The sequence below is a fragment of the Chrysochloris asiatica genome, unplaced genomic scaffold (genome assembly GCF_000296735.1).
Source record: "Chrysochloris asiatica unplaced genomic scaffold, ChrAsi1.0 scaffold00045, whole genome shotgun sequence".
Lineage (NCBI taxonomy): Eukaryota > Metazoa > Chordata > Mammalia > Afrosoricida > Chrysochloridae > Chrysochloris > Chrysochloris asiatica.
In genome coordinates this window covers 8,144,775-8,159,054 of record NW_006408563.1, presented here as the reverse complement: position 1 = coordinate 8,159,054, position 14,280 = coordinate 8,144,775, and the positions used below count along the sequence as shown (strand labels likewise).

Genomic DNA, 14,280 nt, shown 5'->3' with positions numbered 1-14,280 from the left:
GAGCATTTTAACCTTGGAATAATTGACTTGATAACATTTTAACATTTCAGCATAATTAGACACATATTTCATAAAATTGTATGAACTTTTGGTCAAGATTTTTACTTTGATATTACTAATAAAGTAGAAAAAGACTACTGGAATTCAAACTGTATCAAAGTTCATCTTTTACCATGTCCGCTTATATCTGCACATTTCCTCAACTCCATTTAGAGCAATAGTTCCCAGCATTTTCTTATTATGGCCGTAAATTGGACACTAATGAAGTTTTGTGCCCCTAAAGCCTAAAAGGAAAATCAGATACAATAGTTAGCATTGTTTAACTCTTTGGTCATTTCCCTTGCTATCTTGTTTTTTTATTCTTTCATTAGCAGACCAGACTATGAAAAGTTGGGTGTTGGCAGGGCTTGAGCTTGTGGGACCTCTTGTTCAAAAATCAAAAAGTAAATGCCATGAAAGATACTAAATTATAAAACTTTTTCCTTTTTTCTGCCATCTCTCTTTAAATTTGTAAATGTTTAAAAAAATTTCCTTATGTGATTATTCCTATGTAATGTTTTCCTATGTAAATAAAAATAAAAATCATTAGAGCCCCATTTTTATTGTTTATAGTACATGATGCTTGTTTTAAATGCAAATAGTAGAACACTTAACTCATTCGTGGAGCCACTGAAATTACACAATCATATTTTGTAATGTGCACATGTGCATATATTTTGGTATTTTCAGAACAGTAGAAATACTACACCAAAATTAATTGCGCTGTTTTAATTTCACTTCTTGATATATGCACATTCCACCAAAACACTCTACCTCTAACTAAGGATAGTAAGGAATGACTGAAAAGAAGAGGAATTATGGGTTTCCCTATCTTTTCCTTTCCTTCTGTTTCATCATTTGCAATATTGCTGGTTAGCTAACACAGGCAGTTAAGAGGAGTAAGAAAAGATACGATTCGATTCCTTGTTTGTCAATGCTTCTGAGAACACCATTGCTTTCTTTCTGCATATGCACTTGAAACAAAAAGTGTAGCATTTGGAGTTCACAGCCCCCTTCTCCTGTTGAGTTGTTGTTGTTAGGTGCCATTGAGTCGGTACCGACCCATAGCGACCCTATGCACAGCAGAGCAAAACACTTGCCCGATCCTGGGCCAACCTTACTACTGTTGCCACACTTGAGTCCCTCAGCGCTACCACTTGGCCAATCCATCTCGTTGGGGGTCTTCCTCTTTTTCTCTGACCCTCCACTCTACCAAACATGATATCCTTCTACAGTGACTGGTCCCTCCTGACAATATGTCCAAAATATGAGAGATGAAGTTTGGCCATCTTGGCCTCCAAGGAGCACTCGGGCTGCACTTCTTCCAAAACATATCTATTGGTTCTTTTGGCAGTCCATGGCACTTTCAGTATTCTCCTCCAACACCATAACTCAAAGGCATCAATTCTTCTTCCACGGTCTTCCTTATTCACTGTTGAGTAGTTACATAATTTTCCATATATTCCTTGCCTATGTAGAAACCTTTACTGTTTTGAGGACCCTTGCTAGTCCTTTTGTAGATCCTTGTCAGAGGATTTTCAGTGGTTACTAGTGAACTTGGGAAGTTGATTAAATGTGTCTAACCATTTGCACAGTAAATAAGTGGTTTAAAAAGAACTTAAAAATCAGGCCAGAACAGGAGCTCCGCTGGTTGATTTTGCGGGAGAGAGAACATAGTTTCATGAGTGTGGAATATTTGTAACATATTAAAATTACTCTTAGCACTGCAAGATAATGTGCTACACCACAAGGTCAGTTTGAGCTGCAAGGTCGGACGTTCAAACCCACCAGCTGCTCCTTTGAAACCGTAACCAGGGTTGCTGTGAGTCAGACAGTGTATAGCTGACTAATCCGTTATGGTTTGACATTAGTTTTAAAGCAAAACCATTCAAAGTTGAGCATAAATGAATAAATAAACCTCTTTATTCTATCTTATTTGTACTGGTGTGGCACGACAGATAAGCACTGACTGCAAGGTCGGTTTGAACTGCAAGATAGTGTTTCAAACCCACTTGCTGCTCCTAGGAAACCCTATACAGGGTCTCTGTGAGTCGGAACCAACTTGACAGAGCCTAACAACAATATATTAGAGATGGAATCCTGGTGTGGCGCTGTAGGATAAGCACTAGAATGCTAACCTAACCACAAGGTCAGCAGTTCAAACCCACCAACCATTCCTTGGAAACCATAGACAGGGTCACCATGAGTTGGAACCAAAGATGGCACACGACAACAAAACTGCTAGAGATTAGCAGACTTTTTGGGTCGTAATGTCATATCGAACTGGGGTTGGCTCACATTGGATGCTTGACTTGACTTGGTAATTAAAGTGTTTCTCTTTATCACTGCTTGTCTTGCTTGCTATGCAAGGTTGTTCTGAATGATGTAGGAAACGTAGAGCTGTGTTGATGCTGTCATCATCTGATTTTAGTTGTGTTTGAAGCCTAAGATAGTATACCTGAGCAGTCATGTTCTGCTATTATTCTCCATACTTAAATTTATTCTATCATTTTGGATATCTGAATGGTTATCATTAATGTTGGTGTGATTTATCTAGTCCAGGTATTCTTAATAATGCTGTATTCACGTGGTATTTTCCATAGATGGTATATCGTGAAGCAACTAGCAGTCCTGTTGAAGTTCTTTTAGTTCAGGATTTCATAAATAGAACAAAGGATTGACAGAAAAATCAAGTACAGCTTTGACTGTAGTCAAATCTAGAATGTTGGATGAATACGTAATGGCTAGTCTTGATGTCCAAAAGTTTGTGGGTTGCTGTTTTATATAAAATAGCTTCTATGAGTGCTTGAACCACAAGGTTGGTGGTTCAAACTCACTAGTCACTCCTCAGAAACCTTTTACTGGGTCGCTATGAGTCAGAACTGACTCAATAGCACTTAAAAATAAAAACGATTGGTGCTTTTAATATTGTGGTTTTAGGTAACAAAGTAATTTCTTTGCTCATTCCCTCACAGAACAGTTCATCTATGATTGCTTCTTATCTCTATCAAATGTCCTCTCAACTGAATCATTAGGTTAAATTGCTTCTTATAAAAATTTGACCTAAACAATTTTTTTGCTCTTTAGTTTTTCATTATTACCATGCTTTTTGCATGGACACACTAAAAGCTAAAACCTACTGCCATCAAGTCAATTTTGATTCACAGCAACCCTATAGGACAGAGTAAAACTATTCTATAAGGGTTCTGAGGCTATCCATTGTTAAAGGAAGCAGATAGCCTCATCTTTCCACTCCTGAGCAGCTGGTGGGTTCTAGCCCACCAGCCTTTCAATTAACAGTCCGACTCTTAACCCACTGCACTACCAGAGCTCCCTGTGCATTGGCTCAACAGTGTATAAAATCTAGGAAAAGAATCAAATCATTGTAAATCATAGTTCTTCCCATCAGCTATCATTTACTTAGTAAAGATAAATGCATGTGAAACACACAACATTGTACCCTGGCACAGAGGAGCCATGAAATGAGTGCTTTAAAAATAAATAAAAATTCAGATTCTCGGAAGTGTTAGTATTAATTGTATGAGGCATTTCCAAGTGCTGCAATCAGTTTTCTATCTTTGAGATTTGAAAGAAGCAGGAAATAGGGCGTAGGACATGAGGAAACAGGAAGACTAAAGATGTTTTTATTTCACATTCCACTTGAACTGTCTTGGAACACAGGATAAAGCATCAAACAATGGTGCATACGTATTTATATATCATTTATTTTATCTATACTTTGAAATCTGTCTTGTGTTATATTATCATTTAAGATAGGAAGGTGGAGATAAGAACATCTGGTATTGATTTATTAGTATCAGGAACAGTTCCCCCCCCCCCCTTTTTTTTTTCTGTTAAGGAGGTACTGAGTTTTCTTCCTTTTCTTATATGTTTGTCAAACATCTCAATATCCACTAAAATAGATAAATGACTCCAAAAATAAATAAATCACACCAACCAGGATGTAGGGAGAACCTCATGAGGAATATAAATAATGACAAGTAAATCAAATTGTATCATAAATGAATAGCAATCACACTGAAAATTGGTGGTGGTGGTTGTGTGCTGTGGAGTTGGTTCCAACTCATAGTGACCCTGTGTAGAGTTTCCGAGACTGTAAGTCTTTTTTTTAAACTTTTTATTGTGAATTGAGTGTTAGTTTACACGGGGCAACATCAGTTTTACACTCATCCTATCATATTCATTTCATTTTAATGATTACAATCATATCATTTCACAATGATTACTAATCCCCTGCATGCTTCATCATTCAACAAAATTTGCTTCTATTCCCTCTGTGTGTGTTTTTTTTGTTTTGTGGATGTACACCCAAACACTCTGGAATATACAATCATTCAAACAGCCAAAGGGCACACCTTGCAACCTGACCCCTGGCTACTAGCACACATCCCCTGTCCGTCCATGAGCCTAGAGTCCTCAACTGCTCCCTCTCTCCATGTATTCATCTCTGCCTCCATCTCTGATGTCACCGCTTCTCTGGGTAGGGTCTCACACTGCACTCCTGCTCTTCTACCTTGATGGTCCCAAGGTCCTCCTCTCTGGGACTGTAAGATTGACCACTCACCCCTTTTTGGTACAAAACTCCCACCTTTACAATTGTGACAATCACAATTAGTCATGATAACAGTTACTCACTATTGAATCATGAGAGTCTTGTCCCCATCTCTTTTCACCAAACCTGTCTAGACAGGATGAAAACCACTCAGTGGGGATTCTACCTTCCCCGGCACACTCTAAATCTAAGCTCCTTCTTGAAAATAAGCTAGCCACTTTGTGCCTTTACACAAAGTGTTACCCCTTTTAGGTAACCAATGTCTAAGTTGTCCGTCCCTGTCAACCTTGTATACAGAGGGGATGGGAATGATGCTTTCTGTAAAGATTCTTTCCCTCTTGGTTGGTATTTTAAGCTACTCCATCCATAAGTATAGGTCTAGTTCATCAGAATATAGCGATTTACACTTGTTTTCTTTAAAAAAAAAAAAAAATTTTTTCCCCCTCTTTTCCTTCCTCTTGTCATATTCTGACCATCCAGCCATTGAAGCTAGGTCTAGTGGGCACCATCTGCACCCTTGTTCTTATCCCCTCACTTCATACCAACTGTGCGCTTTACTCTCAGCCCTAGCCCTCTGTGGCCATGTCTGTCCATGGGCTTAGGAGTCCGCAGGTCTCACCATACTTGGGGCCAACCAGCTCTCACCATACTCCAGGTCGATGGGGGTCTAAGTAACTTGGTTGGAGTCAGCCCACCTCTTCATTGCTGCTTTTCCCCCACTTCCCCTCACCAGTAGACCAATGTGGTCACCAGCAAGCTTACGTACCTGCTCATATATTCCCTTTGAGTTTCAGTCTTGAAAGGGTTTTGTCCTGAAGGAACTTGATTGCTTGCTTGATGGCTCCCTGGTAAACAACTTGCTTGTTCTTGTGGTAGCCAATCAGACTGTCATTTTTGTTTTTGTTTTTCCCAGCTGGTCTTTCTTTCAAGAAATATCTTCTGTTCCTCTAGCTGCTCCAGGCTGGTTTGCTTGTCTATTCAAATGGGAATTGCCCACCTCAGAAGGTTCTGGATGGGGATCAGGATTCCACCTAAGGTCTTATACCCTACAAAGGCTCTGCAAGAAACCTCTTTTACTGGGCAAGTTCTAGCACCACTTTTAAGTATTCCAATCAGTTATAGGCTGAAGGCAGGCTTACAAGCTTTCTATAATCATGTTTCTGGATATTCTTTCTTATCCCTCTTCAAGTGTTTATTTTATAATAGTAGGCAAGGGAAACAAATATTCATAAGACTGAGACTGTAAATTGTATGGGAGCAGAAAGCCTCATCTTTCTCTCTAGGACCGGCTGGTAAATTTGAACTGCTGACATTGCAGTTAGCAGCCCAGCTCATAATCTACTATGCTACCATGGGGTAAAGTAACTTTGGCAACCATAAGGCTAAAAAGACAAAGTATACACAAATATTGCACTCAAGTTAGTAAATTTGTTTCTCATTGGGTAATGGGTCAGCAGTCCTGAAATTACTGTACTTTAAATGTATGGTTGGATTGAACAAATAAGTAAACATATTCTGAAAATGAGTGATAGGTACCTACTCTGTTAAAAAGACCTAGAAGTAATTGCACCACAATAACAGTGAACACATTAGGACCTAGAACTCTGTTTTTAAATGACAAACTTGCTTGGTAATAGGGTAAGGAATAGAGGGAGGCAGATATTGACTCATGTGATTGTGGGAGCTTTTAAGTCCAGAATCTGTATATCATGCACCAAGCTGACATTTTTGGCATATTTAGGCCAACTAGGCCAAAAACTTTGGCAGGATATTTATGTTACAATATTGAGACAACGTGTCTCTGAATTTATGCTCTATATATTCCTCTATTCCAAAAGCAATGTGATAGTTAACATATGAGGAGACTTGTAAAAGTTTGTGTAATAATTTCACTATAATTTTATTCCAGTTTTCCACAAAGTTTTTGAAGCCTCTTTATCAAACCCACCATCTGCTCCTCATAAACCCTATACAGGGTTGCTATCAATCTGAACCCACTAGACCGCACTTAACAACAATATATAATCAAATTAAATTATTACCTGAAATATGAAAAACACCTTGGAAAAAAAAAGAACTATCTAAAGGGAAAATGGAAAATTATTTGAATAGGCAGTTCATAAAACAGAAAACCTGAATAAATAGAATAAAATAGAAACATCTGAAAAAATGCCTTGGGAATCAAGGAAATGCCAGATAGTGGAATAAAAAAATTCTAGAAGATCTTAAATTAGCAATTAAATCCTGTGACAGGAAGTAACATATCACTTAGGCTCTGAGTTACCAGGGTGATCAGAGCTTGCCTTCAGACCTGTAGGAGGAGATAAAGGAGCAGAAGCCAGAAATAAGCTTTTGTTTTTTTAAAACCATTCAGATTTTGGGATTATAACTCCCCATAATCTAGTTTATTTTGATTCACACAGAGGGGAGCTAAATGGTTTTAGGGACTGTGATGAAGAGGAGACATTTAATTATATGTTCTGTTGTAAACTTTAAATATTCTTACTTTATGCATGCTTTACCTATTTAAAAAATAAAATTACTTTGGTTTACTGTATTTCTGGAGTACAAGAGGTTGTAGGGAAACCAGTAAGGAGGCTGTCACAGTTGTTTAAACAAGAAGCTAAGGTAAAGTTCATTAGATTTGGTAATTAAATGGATATGATATATATTTCTGCAGTAATTTTTTTTATAGTAAGCATGTTTATTATGTTGTTGTTGTTGTTGTTAAGTGCCTTTGAGTCGGAGCCGACCTATAGCAACCCTGTACAGGGTTTCCGAGGGTGTAAATCCTTACGGGAATAGAAAGCCTCATCTTTCTCCCGCGGAGCGGCTGGTAGTTTCGAACCACTGACCTTAAGGTTCGCAGCCCGATTCGTAACCACTGTGCTACCAGAGCTCCTATACATGCAATTAATTGATTCTATAAAAATCTAATTTTAAAAAGCAAGTTTATAGCAAGATTTTATTATCTTCTACTACTTACTGATCAAGATCAAAGAGCACAGCCTTCAGTATGGATTGCATCTCAATGTAAAGAAAACAAAAATCCTGACCACTGGACCAGTAAACAACATTCTTATCAATGGAGAAAAGATTGAAGTTGTCAAGGACTTCATTCTTCTTGGATTAACTATCAACACTCATGGAAGCAGCAGTCAAGAAATCAAACGACGTATTGCATTATGCAAATCTGCACAAGATCTTTCTAAAGTGTTGAAAAACAAAGACGTCAGTTTGAGGACTCAGGTGCGCCTGACCCAATCCATGGTATTTTCAATAACCTCACATGTATGTGAAAGTTCGACAGTGAATAATTGTAGAAAAATTGATGCTTTTGAATTATGGTGTTGGAGGAGAATATTGAAAGTGCTATGGGCTGCCTATACACCCAACAGATCTATGTTGGAAGAAGTGCAGACAGAGTGCTCCTTGGAGGCCAAGATGGCCAAACTTCGTCTCTCATAATTCAGACATATTGTCGCTGGAGAAGGATATCATGTTTGGTAAGGTGGAGGGACAGAGAATGAGAGGAAGACCCCCAGTGAGATGGATTGGCCAAGTGGCAGCATCAGTGGGCTCAAGTGTGGCTATAGTAGTGAGGTTGGCCCAGGACCGTGCAGTGTTTTGTTCTGTTGTCCATAAGGTTGCTATGAGTCAGTACCAACTTGTTGGCACCTAACAACAACAATCCTTAAAACATTTTTTTTTTTTCACTTCTGTATTATCTTTTCTCTAGGGGTTGGTTTCTGTACTTCATTTGTTACTTTATTTTCATTCTTAAACAGCATTTCTATACTTAAGGTTTTCATTATACTTCACTCTGCCATTATAAGAATTCCCTCTTACTATTTTACCTACCTTCTATTTCTTCCTACTACGTTTCTCCCATATTTGAGCAGAGTAGTCCTGGTGTGGTACTGTGAGATAATGCACTGGATTGCAAGGTAGATTTGAACTTGCAAGATCGCTATGAGTCGGACTTGACGCGGATGGCACTTAACTACAACAGAAGTCTTAGACTGCTAACTGCAAGGTCGGCAGTTCAAACTCACCAACTGCTCATTGGAAACTCTATACAGGATCTCTGTGAGTCTGAATCAATTCAGTGGCACTTAACAACAACAAAGTCTTACCCAGGGATAAATGCAATGCCATTTTTTACTTGCTCAAAGAACAGCTATAGTTCCCTCCTTTATGCAGAGCAAAGTTTATAGGACAGAGAATAGCACTCTAACAGTCTTACCTCTTCCCCCTCTCCCCAACACATTCAGTCACTTGTACACATGCTTTCATGTATGCACACATGTTCTTTATTTGTCTTTCTCATCCATCAGAACTGGAAAATTTATTATTTCTATTCACGTTCTGTTTGTGTTGGTCTTGAATGCCTTTGTACCGCTAAATATTTTGCTTGTCTTCATGGTCATATAGCCTCGGATCTTTCCTAATGCTTCTAACTAGAAGTTTTTGTATGTTACCGTAACATTTCGTGTCCATCATGACACTTTCCAAAATTGTTCTATTTCCTTTATATTCTAAGTTTTGACAGCACTATTTGCCTTTTTGGGGAGTCCTGGTGTAGCACTGTAGGGTAAGCACTGGACTGTTAGTAACAAGGTTGGCAGTTCAAATCCACCTGCTGCTCTTTGGAATCCCTATACAGGGTCATTGTGAGTTAGAACCAACTCGGTGTCACTTAACAACATTTACCTACTTGAATATACCCAAAACTGAGATTGGTGATCTTTGGCTCTGGTTGCTTACTGAACTCCAGTGCCTTTTCCCATCAGAACATCCAGCTAGACCACCAAGATGCTATTTCCATTTCTAAGAAAAGGGTGCTAACATTATATAGAAACAACTCTAGTATATGCAACATTCAGAGATTATTTTCTTGAATCGACATTATGACCTTTGAAGATTAAACAGGTAAGGAAAGTGAGGCTTCAGAGATGCTAAGTAACTTGTATAAGGTCACATACTACATCTTTTGTCAAGCTCAAGGCCTGTGCTAGTCCCATTTAGCACCATAAATACCTTTGTAATCCATTTCCTTTTTCTCCTGCCTTTATCATTTCTCTCTGAATCATTGCAATAGTTTTCTTTTTGATATAATGCCTCCCTTCTCTCCTTTCTCCAATGTTTTTTCTTTCTCTCCTTTCCCCAAAGTAGTCTGCCAGAGTACTTTTCTAAAATACAAATCTGTTCATTTTATTCCCTGTTTAAAATTCTTCAGTGGTTCACTGTGGCCTACAAAAAGAAGTTCAAACTCCTTATCATGGCACATCCATCATCTGGTTCCTGCTTACATTTTCATCATCATTTCCTACTCCCCCTTCCACACTCTGCATTCCAGCTAGACTGAACTATTTATTGTTAGTGGAACTTAATGCATTCTCTCCAAACTTTTGCTTATGATATCCCCATTACTTGGAATTTCCTTCTCTCCTGGTCTGCCTTGTGAATTCTTACTTATCTATTGTGCTTCAGCATAAACTCTACCTCTGTGATGTAGACATTGCTTCATATTACTCGGCATTTGGTAAAGGGATAGTACAGTGTCTAAGTTCATTATGTTGCTGTTGTTAAAGTGCCATTGAGTCAGTTCCAACCCATAGCGATCCTCTAGAGGGTTTCCAAGGAGCTCTTTTGTTTCTCTTATTTATTAGACATTAGGTCAATGAGGGTAGTAGAATTTATTTATTTATATATTCATTTGTTCATTCATTTATTTATGTGAACTCATGATTAATATCTTTCAAAATCTATTGTCTAGTATGTTGCTGTTGTTAAGTGTCATTGAGTTGATTCTAACTCATAGCGAGTCTGTGTAGGGTTTTTGAGAACAGCTGGTGGTTTGAACTGCTGACATTGCAGGTAGCTTATGCTGTAGCACCATAACAGAAGCCTGCTTACTTTGTTGTTGTTAGGTGCCCTTGAGTCACTTTTGACTCATAGTGACCTTATGTAAAACAGAATGAAACACTGTCCAGTTCTGCATCATCCTGACAATAGTTCTTAAGCTTGAGCCAATTGCTGCTGCCATTGTGCCAGTCCATCATGTTGGGGGTCTTTCTCTTTTTTGCTGACTCTTCACTTTACCAAGCATGATGTCCATCTCCAAGAACTGCTGCCTTCTGATATATGTCTGAAGTATGAGAGACAAACTCTCGCCCTTCTGGTATTTGAAGAGCATTCTGGTTGTACGTCTTCCAGAACAAATTTGTTTGTTCTTCTAGTAGTCCATGGTAGTTTTAATATTCTTCTCTAACACCATAATTCAAATACGTCAATTCTACTACAGTCTTCTGTCCGTATTCATTGTCCAACTTTCACATGTATGTTGAAGCTACTGGAAATACCGTGGCTTGGGTCAGGCCCACCTTAGCCCTCAAACTGACATGTTTGCTCTTGGACACTTTATAGAGATGTTGTGCAACAGATTTGCCGAATGCAAAACATCATTTGATTTCTTGACTTCTGCTTCCATTATTGTTGATAATGGATCCAAGCAAAATGAAGTCTTTGACAACTTCAGTATGTTCTCAATTTTTCATGATGTTATTTATTGATCCAGTGGTGAGGATTTTTGTTTGCTTGACATTGAGGTACAACCCATACTGAAAGCTGTGGTCTTTGATTTTCACCAATAAGTATTTTAAATCCTCTTCACTTTTAACAAGTAAGATTATACCTGCATATCACAGGTTGTTAATGATCTTCTCCAATCCTGACACCATGTTCTTCTTCATATAACCCAGTTTATCAGTAATCCTTCGACATGGATTACATCTCAATGTCAAGAAAACAAAAATCCTCACCACTGGACCAATAAACAACATTCTTATCAATGGAGAAAAGATTGAAGTTGTCAAGGACTTCATTCTTCTTGGATCAACTATCAACACTCACGGAAGTAGCAGTCAAGAAAGAGATCAGACGACGTATTGCACTAGGCAAATCTGCTGCACAGGAACTTTTTAAAGTATTAAAGAGCAGAGATGTCACCTTGAGGACTAAGGTGCGCCTGACCCAGGCCATTGTGTTTTCAATAGCCTCATATGGATGCGAAAGCTGGACAGTGAATAAGGAAGATCGTAGAAGAATTGATGCCTTTGAGTTGTGGTGTTGGAGGAGAATACTGAAAGTGCCATGGACTGCCAAAAGAACCAATAGGTCTGTTTTGGAAGAAGTGCAGCCAGAGTGCTCCTTGGAGGCCAGGATGGCTAAGCTTCGTCTCTCCTACTTTGGACATATTGTCCGGAGGAAACAATCGTTGGAGAAGGATGTCATGCTGGGTAGGGTGGAGGGTCAGAGAAAAAGAGGAAGACCCCCAACGAGATGGATCAGCCAGGTGGCATCATTGATGGACTCAAGTGTGGCAGCGGTAGTGAGGTTGGCCCAGGATCGGACATTGTTTCGTTCTGCTGTGCATGGGGTCGCTATGAGTCGTTTCAGACTCGATGGCACCTGACAACAACCAACAACAACATCAGATTATTTGCTCAACATACAGATTTAATAAATATGCTGGCGCACACCTTTTCTGCTTTTAATCCATTCAGTGCCCCCTTGTTATATTCAAATGACTGCCTCTTAGTCTATGTACGGGTTCCTCATGAGCACAATTATGTGTTTTGGAATACTCATTCTCCTCAGTATTGTCCATAGCTTGCCATGGTCCACACAGTGGCTTTTCCTTTGCATAGTCAATAAAGCACAGGTAAATATGTCTGGTATTTTCTGCTGCCAAAACTCTTTTGACATCAACAATGATATCCCTCATTCCATGTTCTTGTCTGAATCTAGCTTGAACTTCTCACAGTTCCCTGTCAGTGTACTCTTGCAGCGAGTTTTGAATTATCTTTAGCAAAATTCTACTTGCAGGTAATATTGGAGAGATTGTCTTATGATTTCCTCATTCCGTTGGGTCACCTCTCTTTGGAATGGGCACAGATATGGATATTGTCCAATCAATTGGCCAGGTAGTTGCATCTGAATTTCTTGGCATAGATGAGTGAACATCTCCAGTGCTGCATCACTTTGTTGAAAGATTTCAATTTGTATTCCATCAATTACCCCCAGGCTTGTTCTTTGCCAATGCTTTCAGTGAACCTTGGACTTCATCCATCAGTACCATTGACTCTTGAACATATGCTGTCTCTTGAAATGGTTGAACATGGACCTTTTCTTTTTTAGGTGCAGTGACTCTGTGTATTCCTTGCATCTTCTTTGATGCTCTTTGCATCATTTAGTATTTTGCTCAAAGAATTCTTCAGTATTGCAAGTTGAAGCTTGAATTTTTTCTTCAGTTGTTTCAGCTTGAGAAATGCTGAGGATGTTCTTACCTTTTGGTTTTTTAACTTCAGGTTTTTGCACATTTCATTATAATACCTTCCTTTGTCTTCTCAAGATGATCTTTGAAATTTTCTGTTCAGCTCTTTTTACTTCCTTATTTCTTCCATTTTCTTTAGCATATCTATGCTGCAGAGCAAGTTTGAGAGTGTAGCATAATAGGTATGAAGTATTTGTTGAAACAACTGTTAAAAATTCCATTGCTTTGTGGTTTATTACATGTTGTCTTCACATTAGGTTATACAATCTTGAGAGTATGGGTGGTCACTAATTTTTGTTTTTTTCTCATACTTTAAATATATGATAAATATATGAGTTGGGGTTTTTTAGGTTTTGTTTTGTTTTGTTTTGTTTTTTTAAGCTTTTGCTGTGTATTGAGTGAGTGAAAGCCTACAGGGCAGATCCTTAGTTTTATATTCAGCAAATCATTGTAATTATTAAAATCCCTTCATGCATCCTTAGCCAATGGTATTTACCTCAATTACGCTTTATTGTTTTCATGTACACATACCATATTGAAAAGATATATTCATTTACATGTCCAAAGGGCACAGTTTGCAAGCCAGCCTCCTGCCCACAAGCACACTGCTCTTCACAGTCATTGGGCCTGTAGCTCTCTGCTGCTCTGTCTCTCCATACCATTGCCTCTGCTACCATCTCTCTTGTCGCTGCTTTACTGATTAGAATCCTTACATGTTCTTCCCTCTTGATGGTCCTAGGAAATATATGCGTTTTTAAGAATTGTTTAATGAGCGACATTCATTTATATTATGGGCTGAGATTGATGATATATATTTTAGTCAGATAAGTGCCTAATGTTGACTGACTTTACTGATGAACTAATTTGAGCAATTCTTTTTTACTCAATTTGCCAAATTGATGGGTTCTTTGCAAATGCATACTTGTATTCAATCATTTTTTAAAATTAACAATCTGACAAACTGGATTTACATTTTATGAACTTAATGATTAATAAATTAAATACTTTGGGGAGCATTGGGAATTTCATGATCAAAGAAGAGTAGACTGAGCTACATTTCCCCAGCTATTAAACTTCAATATGTAAACTTACTAAGACTTTGAGAAATAAAATTTAAATAACAGGTCATGGTTTTGCAGTCCAACATCTCTCTTTGCTGCCAATATAGCACATCTTGCATAGGCTTCGTGTGTTATTCTGTACAAAGTAGATTTTCAGCATGATTTAAGACGGATGTCTTTTACTTACTGTTGTTAAGTGTTGAGTTGGTCCCTACTCATAGTAAACCTGTGTAGGGTTCCCAAGCAGCAGCTAGTTGATTTGAACCACT

At 38.4% G+C, this 14,280-nt stretch overlaps 1 protein-coding gene across 1 annotated transcript in view; it reads left to right on the top strand.

The window, feature by feature from the left end:
- Positions 1-14,280, top strand: part of BMPR2 (bone morphogenetic protein receptor, type II (serine/threonine kinase)) — a 231,944-nt gene that overhangs the window by 51,989 nt on the left and 165,675 nt on the right. The window lies entirely within an intron of this gene.